Below are 14,059 nucleotides of genomic sequence, written 5' to 3' on the forward strand. Positions count from 1 at the left end.
CATACGTAAACGGCGTTTCGAATCCCCAAAAACTGAGATTTTTTAAAACTCCTTTTTTGCGTTTACGTGTGGACGAGGAATACAGAGTTCTTCACGCACCGTCAAAGGTATGTGCCTTTTTTTTACGTCAGCTGTGCGCCACGTTATTGCTTACATGAGATGAATTGCAGAATAGCAGATTGATAGGTTTGTAGCTTGTACCTATCCGCTGGAACGTTGAAGACAATATAATTACACTGCAAAGCAAGACACGAAGTAATTCAAATTCAAATTCAAATTTTTATTTGTCACGTACACAGTCATACACAGTACGATATGTAGTGAAATGCTTGGACAACTGCTCGTGACCTAAAGAAAACAAAAAAGGAAAAGGCTATGAATAAGAAAGGAAATAAATATGAAAAATTAAAAAGGGTAAATTTAACTAGGAAGGAATAAAATATAAATTAAGGTTAAAAATGAAATAACTGTACAACACACTGGGAAAGAATAAGATAAAATATATAAATTAAATTGAAAATAAAATAACTGTACAACAAAACACACAATGCACAATATAGAACTATATAAGAATGTATGAACAAAATACACAAGAAGTATAAATAAATATATACACAATAACAGCAGCAGTGATTTAAGTGATGAAGTGAAAACAATGTCCAGAATGTCCAGTGTGTGTGTAAGAACTATATGTGTAGGTCAGTACTGTGTGGTGGTGTGATTGTGATTGAGAGACCGTATCGCCTGCGGGAAGAAGCTCCTCCTCAGTCTCTCTGTGTTGGTCTTCAGGGAGCGGAATCGCTTTCCTGACCTCAACAGAGAGAACAGTCTGTTGTTGGGATGGCTGAGGTCCTTCACGATCTTCCTGGCCTTGGTCCAGCACCGCCTGCTGTAGATTGAGTGCAGGTCAGGGAGCTTGGAGCGGATGGTGCGCTCAGCTGATCGCACAACCCTCTGTAGAGCTCGTCTGTCCTGCATGGTGCTGTTCCCGAACCAGGTTAAGATGTTTCCCGTCAGGATGCTCTCTATGGTGCACGAGTAAAAGTTCCTGAGCACCTTGGAGGGCAGTTGGAAGTCTCTCAAGCGTCTGAGGTGGTAGAGACGCTGACGGGCCTTTTTCACCACGGAGTTGATGTGACAGGACCATGACAGGTCCTGCGTGATGGTAACTTCGAGGTATTTGAAGCTGTCCACTCTCTCCACTGGGCACTCGTTGATGACAGGGGTCTGGTAGTTCCTCTCCTGCTTAGTGCTGAAGTCCACTATCAGCTCCTTTGTCTTACTGACGTTTAGAAGGAGGTTGTTCCTCTGGCACCAGTCTGCGTGATGTGTTCTCTCTGACAGTCTGCTGAAAGTGTTTGCAAAGTGATCGGGGGAACAGGGCACAAAGCTAAAGGATGTAGCTGCCATGATGACAGTAAGAACTTTAAAATTCTTTAACTACAAAGTGTATATGTATTGCATTAGGTCAGTAAAAGATTTTTATGCTGCATCCATTGAAACAGTCAACTATTACCCGTGAGTACTGATTCCACCGAAAGGATGCCATAATTTTCGTTATGCATTTACTGGCCCACTGAGAAAAATGTATCTTTTTTAAAAAAGAAATGTTCTGGAAACTATATATCCATAAAGTTGATGTCAAACAGGAACTTTTGATATTTCTTTGTAGATGCTGGTGTTGCATGTTGACTGGTTTAAGTTTTTGTCTGGGATCATTTTCTTCTGTGCTACTGAAAAGTTCACAAATCTGTTTTCTTTGTTATAATACTTTAGGATGACATTAATGCTCGAAGGGAGTCTCATCAAAGTGCTCCGCATCTGTGTGAAAGACAATTGCAACATCTTGGTGCAGGAGTTCATGGTGAGTGTTTTATGAGTAGATTGTGGCTTTGCAACATTTAAAAATGCATTTAGTTATCCACTTGATCCTCATTGGACCAGTTAGGACCAGTAGTCCTCTTTAATAATTTGAAGTTCACATGAGGCCTGGTAGTGAACTCGGCCGCCCCCCCTTGAGGCCCCACCCCCCTATATTAGGGGTCACATCAGTGTGAAAAAACTTTACATTTGTCATTCTAGTGAACAAAGGAAAATCCCACCAATATTTACATTAGCTTTTGTTTGAAAAAAAAAAAGACCAACAGCTAACCAAATTGTGGGGCTGAAAGTCAAAATTCTAACATCTTCTGAGTGACATAACCTGGATTTCTGATGGGCCGGTGTCTTTCTAACAAAAACGAATGTAAAGCATTTGAAATTATTATGTTTTTCACTCTGTCTTAGAAACTCTGTTAGACCATGAATGGCAGCATGGCAGGCAACTCTTTGGCTATAGCTATTTACTATGTTGCTTGCATTGGTTTAAATTACTCTAACATTAGAACTGGTAGATTCAAAAGAGATGAGTTTAAAAAGCAATCTTAAAGAAATGTTTTGTGTTTAACCAGGACTTGACTGAGGCCACTGCACAGATTGAGAAAACCACAATGAACATCTGTCTCCAGAGGATGCACCAGGCAATGACTTTTCTGATGTTGGCATCATCATCGAGGGTATAGTAGTTCTTCAAGATCTGGATAACGTGACCTTTGCAGTAGCCATGCTGTTTGGACCTTTTTTATTCCTTCAATATGAGTTACCCATCACAACTCTGCTACACTTTTGAGGTGATTCAAAGGGTGGTAATGGAGTTGGATGCAACTCAGCTCTCAAGAAAAGCTCACAACTAAGACAAAACTGCTCCTGCAAGGAAAGCTCACTGTTATGCATGCAAGCTGATCAGCTCTAGGTGAGAGGAGATTTAAATCTCACACTTGTTCTGCTGCATTTTTGAAGCTCAATTCCAGGAACAGATCGCAGGGTTCATTTTTATATACTCTGCAACTGCCATGAGGATGAGCCGTTTTTGTTGTTGTTGTTTGTTTTTCCTTTTGCTCTGTACAGCATTTTGGCAGCATTTTAAAATTTCTCTTTGTATTTTTTCTTTCTTTTACTAGTGAAGAGATGTAGCATGAACAGTTATACAGTCTAAATATCCCATATGGGTCGTGTGAAATGGTATTTTCAGTTTCATTCAGTTGAAGTAAAGAACGTTGAATATTTCTAAGTGTGCTGTTTTGAACCAAGATGTCACAGTATGATCAGTGCTGTAATTTTTGACAGTCACTGTATCAATGTTATTTTTGCATCTCTTGAATAAAGGGTTTGACCTGCAAGTGCTAATTTCTTTAGTTATTGGGGTAAAATGGGTAATGTTAATAGGAAGGTGTTTGCCAATTCAGTAACCTAATTTAATGTTAATGGAAACTAACATTACCTCAAATTGTTTAGTTATAATTGTTGTTTAACTGAATCTTGACGTCAGAGGCCTTAAATAGAATGTTTTGTATTGTTCTTTCCCAACATTTTTCAAAAGAAACAGTCTAATTTCTTTGCTGTGATTGATTCCAGAGAACACGGAAGAACTGACATTATTTAACTGTTGATTTATGTAGATTCAGTGGAGGAGTAATGTCAGTTTAATTCTTTACCTACTGTCAATGCAGTGAAATTAGACATTTTGTTTTGAAAGGTTACTGGTGGATGCCAGCAACCATCTTGGAAGAGAACAATACAATCTGTTATAAGGCCTCCATTTGAAAATTGTGTATTTGATACTAGAATATAATAGCAAAATGTAATTTGAAGATAACATGTAGCATTTAAGTGACCAAGTAGTATTGGGTAAAAGTTATTGAATGGTGTTGGGATAAAGTGAGAAAATTGTGAAGGATTAAAATATTCCAAGAGCTCAAATTACTTCATCAAAACATGTTTAAGTCACATTTTATCAACACAAATTGCACAGGTTTATTGAACATGAATAAATTGTGTTAATTTAACTCAATTGTTTAAGTTGCTGCCAAAGCAAAACATCTGTGTGCAACAAATGTCCACCATTGAATTAAGTAAATCCAACAACATATTTTTTTCAGTGTTCTACGTATGTTTTGAACCAGTTTAGTACAGTTCCTGAAAGACCTGTCCAGTTCTCCAGCCGTTTGAGTAATATGTTGTGGTCAACTGTATCAAATGCTGCACTGAGATCCAGTAAAACTAAGACTGACATTTTTCCACTGTCTGTATTCAGACATATGTCATTAAACACTTTGGTCAGAGCGGTTTCAGTGCTGTGGTTCTGTCTAAAACCTGACTGGAAGGCATCGTAGCAGTTATTCTGTTTTAGGAAGTAATTGAGCTGTTGAGAAACTGCTTTTTCAATGATCTTACTTAAAAACGGGAGATTTGAGATCGGCCTGTAGTTGTTCATTTGTGTCTTGTCAAGATTGTCCTTTTTCAGTATAGGTTTGATTACAGCAGTTTTTAGTGGTTCTGGAAACACACCTGATAATAAAGAAAAGTTGACGATCTGTAACAGGTCTGACTCTAAAGTCTTTGAGACCTTTTTGAAAAAACTTGTTGGCAGGACATCTAAACAGCAGGAGGAGGAGTTCAGTTGACCTAAGATGTCCTCCAGGTCTTTGCTGTTAATCGGGTGAAACTGTTTCATGGTGTTTAAACAGTTTTTTGGTGGACACAGTACATATCCTGGATCTGCTGTTGATGTACCAATTGCTTGTCTAATTTTTTGGATTTTTTCAGTGAAGAATTTGGCAAAGTCATTGCAGACCATGGTCGAATATTGCTCCCATTAAGGTGAAGGTTATCTCTGGAAGGAAAAAGTCTCCATGGAAAAACTCCACACTGGTGAAAAATGAAAAAAGAGAGTGTAGGAAAGCTGAGCGCAGATGGAGAAAAACAAACCTCCAGGTTCATTAATAGTGTCCATTACATTTAACATGTTAGCATTGAAGCTATTGACGAGCTCATTGACTGACCCTCTGGACAGGTCAGGTGTTAATGGGAAGACCTGGTTAAAAATTGCACTACTGTGTTCAGTTATACACCGTTTTGTGATCACTGTTGTTGATATATTTGTGTGGGCTGAGATTTTACTTTCAAAGAAAACACAGTAATGATCAGACACGCCCACATCAGACACAGTAACCTTTGAAATGCTCAGGCTCTTGGAGATCAGTAGGTCGAGAGTGTGTCCTCTATTATGTGTGGCCTCTGTTACATGCTGAGTCAGCCCAAAGTTGCCCAGAGTGTTACTCAGGTCTTTAGTCCCTTTGTCCTGAGGGTTGTCCACATGAATGTTAAAATCCCCAGCAATAATTACACAGTCAAAATCAACACAGATCACAGACAGCAGTTCACTGAGGTCATTAAAAAAGTCTGTGCAGTATTTGGGAGGCCTGTAAACATTAAGAAACACAACTTTGGATGGGGCCTTCAGCTGTAAAGCCACATATTCAAAAGACTGAAAACTTCCAGGAGATAGCTGCTTACATTGAAATGATTCATTAAATAAGACAGCAACCCCTCCTCCTCTCCTGCTCGCCCTGACCTCACTGATAAAACTGTAGTTAGGAGGGGTCGTCTCGATGAGAACAGCTCCACTGTTACTTTGGTCCAACCAAGTTTCAGTTAAAAACATAAAATCAAGGCTGTGCTCAGTGATTAAATCATTAATTAAAAATGTTTTCCCAGCTAGAGATCTAATGTTTAATAAAGCCAACTTAAGTGTTTTAGAGGTATTACTTGTCCCCTCGTGTTTGGGAGCAGTCTGTGGCACACAAGGTATGTTTACTATGTTTAAAGATCTTTTAGAGTGCAGCTCTCTGTGTTTTGACCAGGCCACATGTCTCCTGTCACCTAAAAGTACAGAGATTTTAAAACCTTCTAGTAAACAGGGTCCCAGCTTCTCCTGGGAAAAGTCATCACTGCCATAATCCTCACAGCCCGGACCCTTCACACATCACGCATCAGACTGCGGAGACAGGGCATGAAGAGGAACTAAGGGGGGCGAGGCTGGGCAATGTGACTTCGATTGCTCTGTTGAGGGTGGGGCTCGATGGCGAACCTTTGGCCGCTCTGGTGGGGGGTTTATGGGGGACAAAAAGGGATTGCACTCAAAGCACTCAAGTGCTTTGAGTGCTGCAGGAGAGCAGAAACACACTTTACAAGAATCAGATTATTTACTATTTTACACATTTGTGGACCATAAATTATACTTTATACATCTTTGAAATCAACTTGAAGGATGCCGCCTGCATGGACGCATGTGTAGTTGGTGGTACATCAGACCGTGCCACTGTTTTTTGTGCAGTCTTTGGGCCGTCACTCAATTGAATTCAATTCAGTTTTATTTATGTAGCATCAAATCAAACAGTTGGCTCAAAGTTCTTTATAAAGCAAAGTAAGGACATTACAATAATGCAGAGAAAACACCAACAATCAGAGCCACCATTTGGTGACACTGTCCCACTAAGCTTTTAAATACTTTAGGAACCACAAGTAAGCCTTAAAATCTGAAAGTGAAGCACAAAGACTGAAGTGAAACTGAGTGTTAAACTAAATTTCCCACAGCAGCCATTGTCTGTGTTTTCATCCAGTGTTCTTAAATTTTTTTTATCGTGTTTTTTCTTTCCAACTGTTCAATTCAGTGTTGCTTTCTTACCTTAATCCGGACCACTTGTTAAACGATCAGCCTTTGACAGGCTCATAGGTCATCATCTTCCAGTGACACACGAGCACGTCTGTGGTGGGTGAAAGCCCCTCCTCACTCGCTGTCCAGACGGAAACCTGTACACATGTTACTCTATTTATTAAAACCTTCTTCACATTAAGTTCTTTCCTCTGTGACGCACTTTGAAATGTTGGCTTTGGAAAGATAAAAAGACTAACATATTTTAAAGGATCAAGTGGATGAGAAATATCACTGTGTATTTTTAACCCTGGTAATAATGTTATAGATATTCATACATGTTTACATGACCTGTATGAAGGAACACTGTGGGAACTTTTCCTTCAACTCATCGTGTTTTCCATGGATGTCCACCGAGTGAGGAAAAGACGGAGCAGGGAATGTTCTGACTATTTGATTTCAGTCTTGGACTCAAATCTTAAACAATCTTAAATTGTCTCAGTGCAGATTATTCATTGTACATTAGTCTGATTAATATCTCACTATAAGATGATAAGTTCATCTAAAGTACCTTACAATGTGTTAGTTTTCCTTTGTCCTTCAACTCTGATGGAGCAGCTGTGAGAGCTGCAGCTGGAAAATAAATTCCAAAGTAAACAAAAACAAGTCTTTACATGACTGAAATCCAGGTTTATGGATGAGTCAGTTTCTCAGAAGTCCCTGAGGGGACGTTAGTTGTGTTCATTTCAGTTAATGTTTATCAAATATCAATCAAATATCAGCAAATCAACATTCCTTCAAGGTGTTTTATACTGAACCGTTAGAGAGAAAGTCGCACCTCTCACACTGTGAGCAAACATTTAGTAATGACAATAAAATCCCCCTTTAACAGCAAGAAGCCTCCAACAGCACAAGGCTGTGTGGTGAGGGATGTTGGCAGATAACAGTCTCTGCACTGTAAACACTGCTGTGACATTGTGTCTCTGTGTGCAGGTATATGGCCAGACTCAAGATGGCTTAGATTATAAATGTGTATGGTGAACAGTTTGCTGCTCTCTGCATTATTAAAATGCTGATGAGCTGATATTTTGTGTGTCTGTGCAGGCTGGGCCTACTGTATACCACAGCCTCAAGGGAGGATTGGCTTGCTGAGGCCGGGGTGGTTGCTGACCTACTAACAGACTGGTGAGTTGAGGACAACTGCTGTTCCCTCCCATTTACAATTTTATTGGTTGTCATATTTTTCCCACATCTGAGACAGATATTCAGACCTTGAATCTGTGTGTGTTACACTTACTGTAGGAGTGTGTCAACAGATGGGAAGTGAAAAAAATGACTGAAAAATAAACTAGAACCATCACGGGAATCCCCGAGAGGCCAAGGCCTGTTCTATTGTTACTAAGGGAGGAGTCATGGTGACCTAATATCAGGTATAAAGAGACAGCCAGCGTCACATCAAGTCTGGTTGTAAAAGTCGGACATCAGAGAAGATTTGACTGAAAATCAATTTGTAGTTTGTTGTCCACCTTATTTGTACAATTTGAAAGAAGTGTTTAATTTTAGTAACGTTTCTCATGAGTTTGTGATCTCAAGAGTTTAATAATGTGAATACAACGCCAGCTTAAGCCTGACAAGGTGACAAAAACAAAACAAACTAAATAAAACTAATCTAAAAAAAAAACTTTTTTAAATTTTGTTTCTCAGATTCATGCTAACTCCATCTTCCCTAGAGGTAAAATTTAAGGATGTTTGCAGCTGATGATCATGTTTGTACATGTCTAATGTAACTGGAAATCGAATTATTCAGTTCCCATAATTTGCCAACTGAACTCTGCTGCTGGCAACACAGAGTGAAAAACAAACTGCAGCACTGAATGATGAAAAACTGGAGTCTAGGATTTGCTTCTGTGGATCTTTATCATTTTAAACATGTTGAGCCCACATTTCACTATATGAAATGAAAAACAAAGTCCTGCCTGTGGACCATAACGTTATTATACCCATTAAAAGCTGATGTAAAATATTGACTTTGACCCTTTTTTTAAACTACATTAATACAAAAGCACAAATCAGACACACTGAGTCTATATTTTCTTGTGGTTTATGTTTATTTGCAGTGTTTATATTGGTAAGGTTGTTCAAACTTGCTCTGATATTTTCACATTAAAGCCTTACAGCCATTCGCAAAGAGCTTTTAATATGAAAGACACGCAGTAGAAGAAGTATTTTTCTGTACAGTCTAAGGAGCTTGGAAAGAACAGTGTTGAGTCTTTAGCTGTCCTGATGAATTAGCGGTGTAAATGTGAATTGTTTATTTATGGCCACTAGAGGGAGATGTTTGACTATCAAATAACCAATGACACTTCCACAGCACACTTAAAACAGTGAGGATTTGCACTTCCTGATAAGATGACATTGTTTTATTTTAATTAACTGTGGATAAAAACTATTTTCACTTAAGTATGTTTTCATGATGGGATTAAATAAACACTGTGAGCATCAGAGCGTTTGGGCTTTGTGACCAGGTTAAATGTAACACTGATCTGAGAAGTTTATTACTACTACTACTATTGTTATTATAATTATTGTTATGATTATGAATCAATAATTTGGGGTCATGGAATCTATTTAATTCTATTTTTCTTTCCTGTAATTCAGTAATTAATCTGTACTAAATCAAAGAGGGATTTTCTGTTTGGTATTGAGGCAAAGTCACTGGTTAAACTTCATGCTGTTTGTCTTTTTATGTGTTTGTGGTGCTGCTCTCATTTTATTTCCTGCTGCTGTTTCAGGTCTCTGACTGTGTGCTGCTTTAAACTGAGTGCTAACAAATGAAATGAGGTCACTTGTTTTTAGGATTTTACGGACTGTTACTTTGGCTTTTATCCAAATGTATTTACTGTGAAGTCATCCTGAGATGCTTCCAGGTCAGAAGACAAATGAAACCTCTCCGGTTAGTGGCATTAATGTCATTTAAAATGTATAAATATAAATTTAAAAGCTGCCCCACTGTGTGACCCGGTTTTAACAGTAGATGACAATAGACAATCAGCACGGCCACTTCAAGCTTCAGTGACAGGTTTAAGAGGAGGGGCTCTGTGCTGGGTCAGGAAATGTGCTTCATTATAATGTGCTCTCATTATACTTCATAAAAGTATGAAGTCTGAGTCACATGTTCATGAATTATTAGTTTATTATTAGTTTATCAGACAAAAACTAAAGTCTTTTGTTTTCATTTCAAAGCATAGAGACAGATACTATGAATGTTTCCCAGGGGGAGTAGCAATATTACTACTACTACTACTACTACTAATAATAATAATAATAATAGTAATAATTGATAACGATAACAATAAACAGTCAATTAATGATTTTCTACTAGCAGCACTGTGTTTGTTCTCGTCTATATCATTTGATGAAAAACTGTTGTAATGTAATACAATGAAAAACTGTCTATGGTTATACACCGATGTTCAAGTTAACTCCTTTTCAAACTGACTGTACTGACTGCAGCACTGAGTGTTTCGGTTAGCCACAACCAAATCGGAACTGTTCACATTTGTCACTTGACAACTCAATGAAACCCACAGAACCACGTGAGAAACACACAAGAGAACAAAAGTTTAATAAGAAATCAGATCGCTGCCATGAGAACACGAGCTGGATCCAACAAACAAGAATGGAAATAACAGTAAAGTTACTGACAACATAAGATATATTAAAATATTTATATTAATATCGCTGATGTTGAAGTTTGCATGTTCTCCTTGCGTTTGTGTGGGTCTCTGCAGGTACTTTGGCTTCCTCCCACAGCCCAACAACATGCAATTAGTGGGGTTAGGTTAGTTGATGAGTCTAAATTCTCTCTCTGTGTTAGCCCTGCAAGAACGGGGACCTGCTGAAGGTGTACCCTGAGTCTTGTCCTACGGCAGCTGGGATAGGCTCCAGTCCCACTGCAACCCTGAATTTGTAAGTGGAGGAGGATGTAATAAGTGAAATAAAAGACACAAAACATCAAAAAGAAATCTTTTCAACATATGGATGTGTCTGTGGAGGTGCTGGGGGACCAGTTAGAGACCAGCAGCTGGACATCAATGGTTGGACTGGTGGACTACTTCAGTGAAGAGTAGACGACATCTGGCTCTGGTTTACAGTCTGAACACAAACACACACAGTTATTAAAAACAAACAAACAAAACAACAGGAAACATGATTAGCCTACAAGCTTTGTAGTTCAATCAAGCCCTCCAGTCTCCACCTCTCTGCATCACACACAGTCCCAGTTCAGACTTCAAAGGGAACCAGCTCAGACACAGCCAGCTTCTTCTTTCTCACTCCACCCTAAGATTAACAGGCTGAGCAGATCACAAACAGCAGCACTAAAATGAAAAAACAAGTCTTCGCCGCCATTTTATGCGCTACCCAGAGTCAAGGATTTTCTTTTTGACCAGCCAATTAAAGTGAATTATACTTATCTATTCTTATCATTGCATTAGCTTAATCTAAGCATTCGGTTAGATGAAGTGACAGGTTGCATAAACCGCAGCAGATGTTTAGAGTTCTCTTCTCAAAGCATCTGTACTGTAAAACAACAAATGACCAGAAAGAGCTGGGGGGTATTTTTGTGAAAAGGAAGGTGGGCGACCACAAAGCTGCCATCTTCTTTCAATGCAGACTGATGCACTTCACCACAAAGCACAAAGCAAGCAGGTTCTCACTGCATGAACACTGCTATTGGCTAAACCAGAGCGCACAGCAGAGACAATTCTCACCAGCTTCAGACTAACTGGGGTAAACAGGAAGTAGCTACTGTGGTTTTACATGCAGAACTTTAAAAATGTTCACAAAAAAAGGTTGATTCATTCTATTAAAGGACAGTTTCAGAGGCTCGGTGCACTCAGTTAAGGATCTCTAGACTTTTCCGTTCATGTCTTCATACGTCTCATAGTGACAGCTCCAGGATTATAGTGAAAAAACCTTTGAAACTCGTCATCATTTCCTCATCATCATCCAAATCACCAAATGTTAGCATACTGAGAAGATGGTGAACATGATGAACGTTAAACCTACTGCTAACCTTCTAACGCTAGTAGTTAGCTTCAAGCAAAGTCCCATTTCCTGGGTATTTAAACTGACCTAATACAGGAGGAACTGACTGAAACCAGTGCTGCCAGATTTAATTTCACAGATTAAATCATCTTTGATAATGGTCCAATGTCAACTAAACACACCGTGAATGCAGAACATCATACCAGCAGTCAGACTTGGTGATGCTAGTGTGGCGGTCTGGGACTGCTTTGCTGCTTAATTGGTGGAACAATGAATTATCCTCTATCAGAACATTTTGCAGGAGAAAACCATCAGTTGATGTCCTGAAGCTCGAGCACACTTGGATTGTGGAGCATGACAATGATCCAAACTCGCAGCAGCAATTCCATCTCTCAATAGACAAAATAAAGAAAGATATTATGGGGTGGCATAGTCATAATTTATTTTAATTATATTTAGGATGCTTTGGCATAATGTTAGAGACCATACATACTGGTAAACCCTCCAGTGTGGCTGAAATTAAAAATATATATTCAGCATTTTTTCACAGGGCCAGTTAGGCTTGGATGGCTTTTTTCCTGTATATTAAATGAACTCATGATTTTAAAAATGTTTGGTTTTTAGCCTTTTATCAGTATTGGTTTCATTTAAATGAGTATGGTAGAACTGTGTAGTGTTTTGCAAATAAGCAAACAGCTTTAAACTCAGTGCAGCTCATCAGTCTCATGGTCTGTATCAGAAAAATGTTAAACTCAATCTTCCCAATCAAATAACATTTAATGATCATAATCAGCAAGATGAATGTATGTGGTCAACCTGTCAAGATGTCAAAAGCATTAACTTTATCAAAGATAATTTCAGAATTTAAGTGTACAATATGGGTGGTAATTTGCAATGAAGGGGGAAATTATACAGTGAGGAGTTTTTATAAGTAACTTTTAATGAGTAATCCTCCATGTTTCTTTATGACTACAAAATTTGATTAAACATAATTGTAAAATGTCAAAAGAAAAACTAACAATTCTCTGTTAATGAGATCAAATGTTCAAATTACTGTGACTGAAAGCAGACATGTTAGCCGCAACCAAACCAGAACAAGTCAAACTTTGCATCTGACATTTTGGTGAATTCCACCACGTGATCACGTAACCACGTGAGAAACACACATAAAACAAACGTATATTTTTTGTGCAAAGAAACAAAATCACTGCTGAAGAAACATGAGCCAACAGGCATAAATACAAAGAAGAGTGATGGTACTGGGAACATAAACACATTTACACAGTATTTCCCTGCTCTTAAAGCCAGATTAATCAGGGATTGGACTGGCAGGACCTCTGGCCCTGATGTGAGTGATAGACCCAGCAGAGGGCAGGTCCACATGTTTCGTTCAGACTATGTGTTGCTGGACCCTATGGGTTAAGCTCCAGTTCCCCCACGAGCACCTCTCTCCTTGGCTGCTTCCAGGGTAGGATTGAACCCAAGGGGTGTTTTGTTGTTGGACCATAGTCTCTCCACTCAGGTAAAAGAGGACCAGAGCTGTCAAGTGATCACTACCTGATGCTAAGTTGATTGATTGATCAGGTTGATCAAGCCTTGAAAGCTGGTGCTACTAATTCCTACTAGAGATGGCACGATACCACTTTTTATGTCCGATACCGATATCATAAATTTGGATATCTGCCTGAATCCGATATAGTGTTTTTTAATCAACAAAATTGTTTTTTAAATATCTTGCTGCATTTTGTATAAGTTCATACTCAAGTTTAAAACAACAACTACACTAAAGCTATTCTGCTATACCTGTATGCAAAAAAAAAATATTTCATAGTTCAGCAATACTGATCAATCTAATAAACTTAAACCTACACCATCCTCCCTATTCTGGTATTTTAAAGAGTACTTAGCATAAATATTAAGCAACCTAACTAATAGGGTTCCAACTCCCAGCAATAACAAAAATAAATAAATAAATAAAAAATAGGGAACCACCCCTCACGCTCCACCTCATGATGCCTAATCGACGTAATCAACCTTAATTTGATGCAGTGTGAAAAAAATGCACAGAAATCAATTATTTTTCAAGAAATATTAAATAGATTCAACATCTTTCTTCAACAAAATTGCAGACTGCACAGATGGTACCTTCCCAAAGGAAAATGTACTATAGCTTACTAGGGTATATATATTAGACTTAATAGTTACTATATACAGTAATGGACTTCAATTCATTTTACATCAGATTAAAACTTTGGGTGTCAGATAATTATTTATTAAAAGCTAGACATTTTAAATGAGAATAAGAAAGAAAAGTATGTCTTTGTGCCCCCTTTTCCCTGTTCATGCCCTATCGGCCCCCCTGGCTAAACTTTGCTAGATCCGCCCCTGCACAGTTACCAGCCGTCAGCTGTAGAAAAAGATCCTGGAGTAGAAAGTAATATTAAATACATTCTAACAACAGCTTATCAAGCTTCAACG

At 38.5% G+C, this 14,059-nt stretch overlaps 1 long non-coding RNA gene across 1 annotated transcript; it reads left to right on the forward strand.

Annotated features, from left to right (window-relative positions):
* The first annotated feature begins 1,333 nt into the window (after nt 1–1,333).
* On the forward strand, nt 1,334–2,780 carry LOC147334185 (uncharacterized). The gene is made up of 3 exons (XR_015128449.1): nt 1,334–1,417; nt 1,777–1,864; nt 2,451–2,780. It is a non-coding gene; the product is annotated as an uncharacterized LOC147334185 (long non-coding RNA).
* Nucleotides 2,781–14,059: the final 11,279 nt, after the last annotated feature.

The sequence above is a fragment of the Aulonocara sp. 'chitande type north' Nkhata Bay genome, linkage group LG3 (assembly GCF_057382095.1).
Source record: "Aulonocara sp. 'chitande type north' Nkhata Bay isolate Kocher_YH1m ecotype deep benthic linkage group LG3, A_spYH_male_GT1.1, whole genome shotgun sequence".
Classification (NCBI taxonomy): Eukaryota; Metazoa; Chordata; class Actinopteri; order Cichliformes; family Cichlidae; genus Aulonocara; species Aulonocara sp. 'chitande type north' Nkhata Bay.